The sequence below is a fragment of the Xiphophorus hellerii genome, chromosome 9 (assembly GCF_003331165.1).
Source record: "Xiphophorus hellerii strain 12219 chromosome 9, Xiphophorus_hellerii-4.1, whole genome shotgun sequence".
Classification (NCBI taxonomy): Eukaryota; Metazoa; Chordata; class Actinopteri; order Cyprinodontiformes; family Poeciliidae; genus Xiphophorus; species Xiphophorus hellerii.
Window position 1 is genome coordinate 7894804 of NC_045680.1, and position 12571 is coordinate 7907374.

The 12571-nt window shown below is 38.8% G+C and overlaps 1 protein-coding gene across 1 annotated transcript in view; it reads left to right on the top strand.

The window, feature by feature from the left end:
• The window catches only part of gmds (GDP-mannose 4,6-dehydratase), a 178955-nt gene that overhangs the window by 53909 nt on the left and 112475 nt on the right, over positions 1 to 12571 (top strand). The window lies entirely within an intron of this gene.

Below are 12571 nucleotides of genomic sequence, written 5' to 3' on the forward strand. Positions count from 1 at the left end.
TTCATTAAATGGGTTTATATGGTTGAGCAGATGCATACAATTCTTTCATCACCAAGTGAGAAGTGTCAGATCCACTCGTGTAAAGCTCACCCTTACTGGGCCCTAAAGCATTCGTGACATCTTCTGGAGTGACCTAATATTTATGCCTCTCTGGCAGTACAATGGAAGAGTCTGGGTTTGACATTTGCCAAGAGATAACCACTTGTCTAACTTTTGTGTGTCAAGTATAAAGTTCAGTTTAGAAAGCATTGTAGTATGGGTCTGTTTTTCTTTTTTTCAAGAAAGGTGCTCTTAATGTTTACAAGCATACCTAGACATTTTGGACAATTTCATGCTTTTTTGGCACAGTTTGGGGATGGTCCCTTGTGTTCTAACTGACGGTTTGCCAGGGCATAAAATAAGGTTCTAACCTCAAACTGATGGAGCTCTGTTGGGATAATTTTAGAGTGGCTAGTGACCAAGACCATCTCATCCAAAATCAGCACCTGATCTTCTGGAAAAGGTCAAAAGTTCCCCTAAAAACACCTTCTTATAAATGTGAAGCTGTTTTATGTGCAAAGGGTGGACCAAAACCATGCTAAATTCTTTGCACTAAGCAAGAGATGTAATTGAAGTTCAGATTTTTAACCAAAGACAAGTAACTCAGTACTTTTGGCAAAATAGTTAGGTCAGTTAGACAGTTACAGTTACTCTGTTTTGACTTGTTTCAACATAATATTGGAGTATTGAATAGCATGAATGTTCAGTGTTCCAGATGGTACTACAGATGTTTTGAATAATTTCCATCAGGACCAGTGAAGTAAATTCATGTATGAAGCCAGATAGGAAGTTTTAACCTAAACAGATGAACATCAACATAAATGCTTCAAATTCTTAACAGTGCAGACTGAATACAAGGATAATTCTTTTACAATGTTCATGTGTGACAAAATGACAGTGAAGCCCCTGACAACACTTAGCCTCAATAAAAAGTTAAAGCCACAATAGTAATAGTACATAGTAAAACATAAATAAATCCATTGTTAGATTGTGAAAAAGTATCTAATTACACACCTCATATAAAGTCCTAATGATCCACAGGTGAGGCTAGGTTTCTTATAGCCACTTGGCACACACTCTTACACGTTCTGACACATAGTGAACGGTTTGTGGTCATATTTTTAATATGTGCTGCTGGCCCTGAGGGTCGCAGGCGCTGCTTTAACCCGATTTACACGCCACTGTGACTCAAAATTAATAACACATGACTGGAGCCCTGAAACTATGCCCAGGTCAGCCGCTCAGGTGTTTATGATTTATCCCCTAATGAAGGCACTGGCCACGACCCCGACCAGGGTCAGGGGTCATCCGGTAAACTCTAATGGGTAGGCACAGACAGATAGATGTGGGAACCAGTGTGGGTTACTGGCAGTTCAGTAGAGATGATGAGGTCCCTACAGGAAGAGGGTTTGAAAGACAAAATCAACAATACTTAAGATAAAGTTAGGTTTTTAATGTTGGTAAAAAGTCATCTACAAGTGAATTTCTTTTAGATATAAAACCAGTCCGAATTCTTGTGAAATTTCAGGATTAGAGATGTGCGGGCTTGTTAAACACACAGACATGACCTTTTAAAGGCAAGGCTTGCTCCCCTCTGATAACATGATATCAGCTTTTTAGTTTATAGCTCAGCTCTTTATCGTCTATCTGCCCATTCTTACCACACATACTCCTTTCCCTCTTCTTCCTCCCTCTTGTTTTAGTCCTCCTTTTTTCCTAATAGTCAGTATAAGTCTCCTTATAGTCTCCAGCAGGCGTTTAGGTTTCACTCTTATCACCTCTATTTTCAGACAGGTTTGATGTTGCTCATGTAGGAGGAACCTGGTGCGTTCCATAGTGCATTGTGGTCCTTATCTTGGCCCAGTTGACCAGTGTTTACCCAAGCCCCCAGGGTGCATCATGACCCTGTTGGTGCCACACTGAAGAGTCACTTGGCTCTGCATTCTGTTACTCGCAAGATAACGCCTTTCTTTAAGAGTTTGTCCTTTTGAGGTGCAAAATCTTCCTGCCATGTTTGTACTTTGCTTTGATTGTAGGGTTGTACTTTTAAATCATATACTTTGATATGCATATTTATACTTTGTGCTAACTGGATATTACAAACATCTAATTTTGGCTTGAGTGTAGTAAATGTACCATAAACAAAAGCATGATTTTCTTTTCTTTTTCATGTTGTTGTTCTTTTGTTGCTTTTTTGTCAGCAGAGCAGCATCAAAAGTATGTATGATAGCACTAATATATATATATATATATATATATATATATATATATATATATATATATATATATATATATATATATATATATTGGTCTTCTTTAGTATGTCAAAACTCCAGAAATGGTAAATGGACTGAATATGTGAAGAGCATTTTTTTTGTATGTACCACTAAAGCACTTTAGTTGTCTCATGGTCAAAGCTTAATCTACCCACTGAGCTCCAGTCCCAGAAGACACTGGTGGATGTCTCTATATTTGCTTTGATTATTGACTATTTAACCAACATGCCCCCTGAATTGCTATGGGTGTGACTGGGTCTGACTAGGTGGTCAATGATACAGGAACGTCACAGGAGACAGTGACGTCTTTACACCTCAGACTTTGGATACATCAGAGTTCTGTTATCTACAAAACTACTCCGATGACCTTGGAGTTATCAGATGTAACATAGATGGACTTAGATTGCTGGAGCACAATGTTTATGGATTTTATGCTAAAGTGACTCAAGTACTTAGAGTTTGTTCCAGTTAGGACAACTACTATAGTTCCTAGTTGGTTCAGTATGAAAAGTGATTTGCATTTCCATAACGTACAAGTCAAGTCAAAAACACATTATGTCACTTTAAAAGTCTTCTCTAGTTAACTCTTTGGGTTAGTGAAAACACATCTGCAGAAGTTTGATGATCTGTACAGCTAAGTAAGCACTAGCGGTGCATTTCAAGTTGATGTAGATTCTTAAAAGAGTTCTACAATTTTTTGCAGTGCTTTGTTTGCATTTACTGCTTATTAATCAGGAGGGTCTGGAAGTACTTTATTAACTGTAGACTCATTTGCATTCTTTTATGTTATTTTTAAAAGAAAATATTGACATTTTAATTGAAGGCAGTTGTGAAATAGTAAATTATAAATGACCTGTACTTTTAGCGCTTTATCTAGTTCAGAGTACTTCAAAGAGAATTGAAGCCACAGGTGCCATTGGTCTGTCGGATGAAAGCATTCAAAGACACAGACATAAGAACTAAAACATATTGAGTGGGGATTCAAACCGGCAACCAATTTGAATCAAACAGAGATTGCCATGCTGGTAATCTCTGTGAAGATTTCCAGCATGAGAGCAATTGTCATCACTCCCCTACTTTCAGCCACACCCTAAACATCTCTTTTCAGACATGTATTGCACTACATTTACTTGTTAACACTTTTGACAAAGGATTTACCAGTTTACAGCCACACCTTTACCGAGAGAACAAATTTGTTTTAATGTCTCAGTTGTACGGTACTACCAGAAAGTATTTGCGCCCCATCAATTTTTCTATGTTTTCTGTTGTGTTACAGAGCCATTTTAAAACTATCTTATAGAAAATCTTTTCCATTTATGATTTTCTTTTTTAAAATCTCAGGAAAAATACCGTACAGTGACAAATGTTATATTAAATTAGATTTTTTTTTAAACCATTATCATGGATTTACGTATATTGAAATCCTTTGTATTGACTCTCAAATTTGAGTCCAATGGCATCAGTCTCCCTATTTATGTTTTAAAATGTTTCCTCAACTTTATTGGAGTCTATTTGTGGTCAGATTAGTCAACTGACCATAAGTTTGAATCAAAAACACTTTTATACATAAGGTCTTACAATTAGCTGTATAAATCAGTTCACAAACCAAGCAAGGAACTCAAATGAATTGATTGTTTTCATCCAGCACATTATTGTATAACACCATAAATCTGGGGAAGGGTAAAAACAAATTGCAGCACTGAACGTCCTAAAAAGCATTGTGGCCTGTGGCCAAGATCACCAAGTCAGCAAGAACCCAATGATCACTTAGGTAAAGCTGTGGTGTTCTCTTGTGGAATGGTCAGCCATCGCTAACAAACTCCATCAATCAGGCTTTCATGACAGCTTACTAGAAGCAACCTTAGAGAATGTCTAATGATGAGACACAAAGTTCTTTGATCTGATGAAAACAAAACAGATTTTTTAGATTTAAATTGAAGAATCATATCTGGAGCAAAAAAGCGACCAGTGTGTCTTCAAGAACACCCACTCCAAAGTACCCTGAAGCTCAAGCAAGGGTAATAATTACTCCTCAATGATGACAATAACTTGATGTACCCTGCCAAGATAGCAAAGAAGTGGCTTCAGGAGCAGTCTGTGACTGTTATTGGTATCCCTGCCAGTGCCTAAATTTAACTAACTGAACAGCTATAAAAATTGGAATCTGCATATGCTAGCCACTTACCCAAGAAGTAGCTACAGAAGGTTTCTAATTCAGTTAAATATTAAAGCATTGGGACAATTATTAATAAAATATTTAACATTATTTGAATTGTAATGTAACAAAATGTGGAGAAAAGGGAAAGGCCGGGATTACTTTCTGATGGCACTGTATGCTTTATGACTTTAACTTACCAAAGACACAGAAAAACTGTCATGGATATCAGTTGATCTATTTTTCTCAAAAAGTCCCCACTGAAGATTTATTTAGTATCTTCCAAACTGAAATAGTCTAACTTTGTGTTGTTGTGGTTGCTCCTCTGAATTTCTGATAAAAATGGGAAGTTCAGCAAAGATTTATATTTCTTTCAGCACTGCAGATGACTTAATCCCGGCAGGAATGTGCTTCTGGTTTCTCTTACCAGTCTTGTAAACATATGAGTACTGTACCAACAAACAGACGATTTTCATTGTTCATGTGCAGAAAGTCTGAATTGTGCAGTCGTAAAGAAAAAAAAAAATAAGCCAGTGTAAATCCAGCGTGAAGCAAAGCAAACAGAAGTCTGCATCTGCCAGCTAGTTCACACCGCTGATCACTACTCTCCAGTTAGCTTAGCTGTTAGCCATAACAAACATTTCTCACTTTGTTTCTGATGAGAAGGATTAGCATTAGCGGCGGTCCTAAATGACCTCCACATAACTGTGAAATATGATCCAGTGCAGTTCTTTGAAAGTTGGGTCAGCAGTCAAATGTATTTATTTTGTCATTTTCTTCACAACCTATCACCTGAATGTAACCAGAAATCAATTTTTGCCATGGAAAAAAATGCCAAACTTAATTTCTACTTATCAACAGTTTGTTGGTCAGAATCAGCACATTGTGTTTTTTATGTGCACATAAAGTGAGCAGCTCTAGTGGAGTCTTACCACTGGTTTATTTAGATAAGTACCATCTATCCTTTTTCCCAGAGAGTATTGTGGTTCATGCTTGGCAGTACCAAATAATATATTGTTATGTCAGGAGAGAAGAGTAGTCAGAATAACAGTGCCAAAGTCAAACATACATACAGCCGCTCAGTCTTCACATGCCTTGGCATCATCTTTCTGCTTTTGTTGAGTTTGAGCCCAAAAGGTCAGATCGCATGATAGATTTGTAAGAGGATATGTTTTCCATTTATTTAGAAGGTTATTTTCAAAGGAATTTTCAGATGGGAATGACTCGGTTTGTGGATTTCAAAAGGATTTGTCAGTGTTCTTTAAGATAGAACTCAACAAGGTGGTGCCTTTTGTTTTGGTCTTTACTTTCATTTGTTGTTGATGGGTAAAAAACTGAAAGAGCACAGCCTAAACAGCAGCTGATCTATGGCCAGGTGAGCAGGGTTCTAAAGCCTCAAAGTGAAGATGATGACAGAGTCTTTACGCCTTGCACAGATTTTTGTCATGAGCCAGGGACGGATCTGAACAGAGCTTCAGACAGATCGTATTTTTTCTTACCTTTACTCATACCTGTTCCTCCCCTCCAATCAGTGTTTGTTGTGCACGATCACCAAGGTGACCAAGTATCTCGATGACAGAGCAGCTTAATTGCACAAGTTAAGAGCAATATGTTGTATATTTTAACCTCTGCCAAATCCTCAATAGCTCTAAAGGAGCACGATTGAACTTCAAAGTAAGTTTCTAGATTAACTTTTTAAACTGTTGCACTTGTGCGCCTACATTTTTCACTTAGGTTCCCCTGTACAAAATTTAGGTTCACCCAAATTTATCTGTTCCTTTACCACCATGATATTGCATAGTAAAAGTTAGTTTTATCATTTTCTTTGCTAAAAAATGTCTGTTTTTAAAATACCTCTAGCCTAACAATGCAAAGAAGTACTACATTCAGTCATTGAAAACTGTTTTGATTCAATTTGATTTGGTATGATAGATGAGAGTGGAATGAAAATGATAAGAAAAGTCAACTAATTATTATAATATACTCTCTTTCACAATTTGACATAGTTACTGTATGCTTACAAAACAAACTGTCAAGTAAAAGAAGGTGCTGGTTTGTGCAAAAAATATTAGCTTTCTATCAAGCAGAAACAATCTCTTAAATTACTAACAAGACTAAATAATTTAAGTTTTATTTGATTATTTGTGCACTCCCTTACTGTAATGTTAAAAACTAATTGTGGCAGTAACAAAACCTTCAGCATTGGTAAGAATTTTTTCAGAACAGTGGATAACAAGAAATATTGTTTTATTTGTCAGTGAATTGGAAGAAATCGATTTATCTTAAAATTTTGCAGTGATGTCACCATGAGCTGCAGATTATTTATTTTTGAAACAAAAATGTAGCCAAATTAGTTAGATTTGTTTTGTGTTGATCTGACCAAATGTTTTTCCTGATGATCCAATTTAACGATTCCATGACCAGCCATTTTCACTCCAATGACAGCTGTTGGTGGTATTCAGAAGAGTCCTTCTGACCATGGAGTCCTTCTCCATGGTCTTTCCAAACTCCTCCCACGCCCGAGCTTTTGCCTCAGCAACCACCCCAGCCGCATGCCGCTTCGCCCGCCGGCACCCATCAGCTGCTTCCGGAGTCCCACAGGCCAAAAAGGCTTGATAGGACTCCTTCTTCAGCCTGACGGCATCCCTCACCAAAGGTGTCCACCAACAGGTTCGAGGGTGGCCGCCGTGACAGGCACCGACAACCTTGCAGCCACAGCTCTGATAAGCCGCCTCGACAATGGAGGCACGGAACATGGTCTACTCAGACTCAATGTCCCCTTCATCCCCCGGAACGTGTTCGAAGTTTCCCGGAGATGGGAGTTTAAGCTCCGTCTCACAAGGGATTCTGCCAGACGTTCCCAGCAGACCCTCACAACACGTTTGGGCCTGCCAGGTCTGACCGGCATCCTCCCCCACCACCGGAGGCAACTCACCACCAGGTAGTGATCAGTGGACAGCTCCGCACCTCTCTTCACCCGAGTGTCCAAGACATACGGCCGCAGATCCGATGAAACGATGACAAAGTCGATCATCGAACTGCGGCCTAGGGTGTTCTGGTGCCAAGTGCACGTGTGGACACCCTTATGCTTGAACATGGCGTTCGTTATGGACAATCCGTGACGAGCACAGAAGTCCAACAACAGAACACCGCTCGAGTTCAGATCAGGGGGGCCGTTCCTCCCAACCACGCCCCTCCAGGTCTCACTGTCATTGCCCACGTGAGCGTTGAAGTCCCCCAGCAGAACAAGGGAGTCCCCAAGAGGAGCACTCTCCAGTACCCCCTCTAAGGACTCCAAAAAGGGTGGGTAATCTGAACTGTTGTTCGGCTCGTAACCACAAACGACAGTCAGGACCCCAATTTTGCTGATCACAGTTTGCTTTGTTTTAGACTGCTTAATATATGCTCTTCATGTAGATCTGTACTAAATGAAAGGTTGTATTTTTCTAACCACAAATGTCAATAATTAGGGAGGACATTTTATTATTTTCTGATAAAGGGAAGCGATAATGAGTACTGAGTCGTTTATTTTTTAAGTTCATGAACACAGAAACATCTATTTGTCTTTTTCTTGTACTATTATGCTTCCAGATAACCTTGCATCAACTTTCTTTCTCGACGCGTCTTTCCTGTCAGTTGTGTCAGCCTTTAAATGAGAGCACCTGTGTTTCAGGTGTGAATAGACACTATGTTGGCTGAGAAGAACCCATGATCTGTCTTGGATGTAGCACAAATGTTCTCTCTTTTCTGAAGCTGCAGATATCACTCAGAAAGTGAATCAATGACAGCAATGGCAGGCATTGACAAGGCTTTGGTTAGGTTGAAGTAGAGCCAAATCGCCCTATTTGGAAAATATTCTTGCTGCAATATTACTCAATCCTCCTGCTTGTTAGGTATTTTATTCAATAACTCAGTGCAGATAAAGAAAAATAGGATATTCACTAGATGAGCTAGGATTAATTTTGGTGCTAACAAATTGACCTAAAACCTAAGAGGGAGCGGAAATAGAAATTAAAGTTTACAATTCCACAATGTACCCATTCACTCCCCAGGGCCATTATTCAAAGACAAAACAAGATTATGGGATTTGGAGTTTTGGCTGAATGCCAAAACAAGTGTGTAGATGCAGTGTTGAGGTAGCTGAAAGATCTCTATGGCAACACTATGAAAATGAAATTATGTCTTGTCTATTATTCACTTTGTATGTTCGAAATAAGACCAGTTGAGACAAGCTTGTAACAGAAGTGACTCAAATATCTGGAAAATACTTGGATCAACTCTTTAGTGTTTTTTTTTTTGTTTGTTTGTTTTTTTTAACCAAAATATAAACAACCTGCAGGCTTTTTTTTAATAGCTACTCAATAAATTGTTCTAGAAGCTGAAACTAGGCACACAAAAGAAGTAGATGTTCTACCTGTCCAAATATTCCATTAAAGATCATCTTGATAGTTATTTTTAATTAATAAAGTATTGCGTTTGTGTAGCTTTACAGCTTATAGCCTTTCAGTTTTTCCAGGCCTAATGCACCACTCGGCCATGCCACAACCGCACAATATGTCTTCAGAATAAATGTTACAGAGGAAAGATTGGAATAAATCACATTGTGGTTTAGTCTCAGTAAATGTGCATAAATATACTGACGGACAGTAATATAAATGTGTGTGAGTCAGACATGTAAATGTCTGGGTGTGTTGGGGGCTGAGCCTTTACACAGTTTAAGGCTTTATAAGTCACTTTTTTTCCTTTTTTTTTTACCAGAATATCTCAAACAACAGAATTTCTTTTGAGTAACTAAGGCCTCTTGAGCCAAAATCTTCTCAAAACCACATTTTCTTCCCTATTCTCCCCCAGACCCATGCCCCCAGCTGACAGCTCCTGTCCCCATCCTGTCTTGACCCACATGGTCTGGCTTGGGAATAGGAGACATCTCCATACATTTCTCAACACCCTCCTCCTCCTTTTCGTCCCGTGCTCAAGCCCAGCTGTGCCAACGAATTCTGTTTGCTACGTTTTTCCTGTTGGCCAACGAACGCAACGGAATGGAGGGGGAACAAGTTAAATGAGAGTGGGAGAGAGAAAGTGAGTGTCAGTTTCTGGCAGGGGTTTTGCTGTCTGCTCAGTTTTCATGGCCCACGGTTTTATTAGACTTTCCGCCAGGCTGCGGGCAAGGTTAAACGGCCACCGCTGCCCCTTTTGGGCTCAGAACCTCCTGTCAGCTCCCCTCTCAGCTCCTCTCACCCCCTCCACCTCCTTCTGGCTGTCCTACGCTGCCGCTGCCAGTAAAGGAAACACATTAACACCAGAGTCTGTAACAGAGCAGGCTTTGTCCAGGGCCGGGCAGACCCGTCCATTAGCCCCAAGCTCGGGTCCATGGCGCACCAATTAGAGAAGGCAGGGAGCAGAGCCACTCTAAACAGAGGTGTGAGCTTTACAAGGATACTACAGGTGTGCTCTGGGGGAAATAATGGACTTTATTTCTGATTGGTGTACTGTGCACCACCATGTACCTCTGACACCCTTTTAAGAGCCAAACAGGCTTTGCAGAGTTTTGACAACCTGTGTTTAACCTTCAAACTCAAGTTTCTCTTGGATCAAATCAAACCTCAGCTTTCCAATTTGCTGTAGTCGCCAAACTGGGCTCTAGTTACATTGACTTGGCCCACAAGATCGTAGTATGTACTAGACAAAGGGCTGCCCCTAATGAGCTTTTGATTACATTTTTTCATTACGCTAACCAAAAACAAAAAAGAAAATTTAATGCTTGGACTGTACTATACCACTTTAAATGAACATCATCATAACTTTCATTCTGAATTAGGTTAGATTAAAGAAACTAAAGGACAGTTTTAAACCAATTGATTACAATTTATGACATTGTAATCATAAATTGATCATTTTTAAATCTATCAACATTTTATTACAATTGTGTAAAGACAACAAGTAAATAGACATCAATGAATGCATTTTTGTACACTGGGAAATTATGCAGTCCCTACCTCCAGCAACAAAATACTTTATTGATCCCAATCTGACAAAATCATCCTCTGCATAGCCTGCTTGATTTCCTCCAGATCAGAAGTGGAACATGCCTAATTTGCTTTTTTTTTTCAACATTCCAAGCATTCTCTTAAAATCTGCATAATATTTGGATGGAAACATGACTAAAATCATCATGGTCTAGATCCCTAACCCAAGATTTATTCAGGTTCTTTTCATTTGATAAAGATTCTACATAATTTAAAATTATAAATCATTGAGTGTTTGCTTTGCAGAAGTGTTTGAAGGATAATGGTGAGAAATGTAACCTTGCAAATGTATTTAAATTGTTTGATTTGACAGAATATTATATTTTGGATGTGATCAACAGCAAACTAGACATTTTTTGCTGATTACAAAAAAAACACTTCCAAAATAACTTCAAGCACTTATGTTTGAAAGTACCTATAATAAAGGTGAATGAAGGGAAGATACTGTAGAGCCTTGTACTATGAACTCAAAACCAACCACTTTCAAGTACTTTTATCTCTGTTTCAGCAGCATCCTCTCTTGTGTCTTCACCACTGGTTCTAAAGTATGATGACTTTTAAAAAAAAATGAGAATTGCTTTTAAGATCTCTATTGATCTTTATATACTTTATACACTTAGGAGTAGTGTTTGAATACTGAAGCTAGTCTCTTTAGTATTCAAACACTACTCCTAAGTGTATAAAGTATAAAGCAGCATTTCTAGGGAATGCCAACCTTGCTAAATTATGTTCTTGATATCAATATTATCTATACTGAGCATATGTAAACAATCTTTGAAGACTTCTTTTTTTAATAAAATGTTAAAATACTTTTCAGATCACTGCATTTTCCTTACTGATAAGTTAGCACTATTGAGCTCAGTTCCCAACTAATGCTACTTTGTTTCTGCTATAATGCCTTTTCATAGTCAGTTGAAGCTGAAACAGTAAATCTTGAAAGGCAGGCAGTTAATAATCAAAGTAGTGTCGACTTTTAAACACTCTAACAGGTCAAAGACCAAATCTCCGGATCATACACCTCACATAATGTAACCTGACAGTGTCTCTTTATTACCTATTGTGTGTGTAGGTGTGTGATGAATGTCCCACTCTCTATGATGAAATAAGAGCCTGTCTAGCTGATATGGATGAGAGAAAAACTGACATCCCCGTCTGTGTCAGCGGCAGATGAATAATTGTTGCTTAGCGTCTGACTACAGTTAGTGGGAGCGCTGGTATCTGCCAGAACAAATGAACTGCCAGGTTAGAAAAAGGCCCTAAGGCAGGATTACACACGATCATGCAAAGACAGGAAAGGTCTGACATGGAAGGGGCTTTCCATTGACAATTTATGTACGCTCTGTGGACATGTACTATTTCTGAATTCATGCCAAAAATATTGATTTTAAGATCAGGAATCTTTTTTTTAATTTTTTTTTTTAAGTTCATTATACATCATTCCAATATTGCAACAAAGAAGCGTTGACACAGGGGACATGTGATCCACCACCAACACACAACAAGCTGTACTTTCTTAAACAAGCATGTCTACCCTTCTCCTGATCTGTTTCTGCTCAGCCTGCCCTAGGGCTGTCGCTTTCCTATGAAATAATTACTACAAATTTAGTGCATTCGCATGATTGGGTACACAGGATTTTCCTGTGTCTAAATGGAGGCTCTGCTCCATGTCAGGGGAACAGTGATACAGTGTGGAGCCAGAACTGAGCTGTTAAAGCCTGAATGGACTCAGGGCTTAAAGGCAGCATTCAGCTTGGATGTAGCAGCTCTAAGGGGGTCTCAGAGAGGTTAGCATGAGGTTGTGGGAGATTTATGTTGCATAAACTAAAAATAGCATATACTTTGATGCAAACTCGCAGAGTTCCTTTGAAATTATACTCTGATGTCTTCCAGTTTGGCCTTTTGAACAGGCAGTACAGATGAGTTCAACTCCTCAAACTTTATTTAGCTACTTCAACTCTGATTGTGACGTTATTTGACATGACAACCTAATATTTAGTGCTGATTTCCATCAATATAATGCTTTATTTGAGTTGGAGAGGCTTCACCATATAGTCACAGACCATCCACAGCACGAG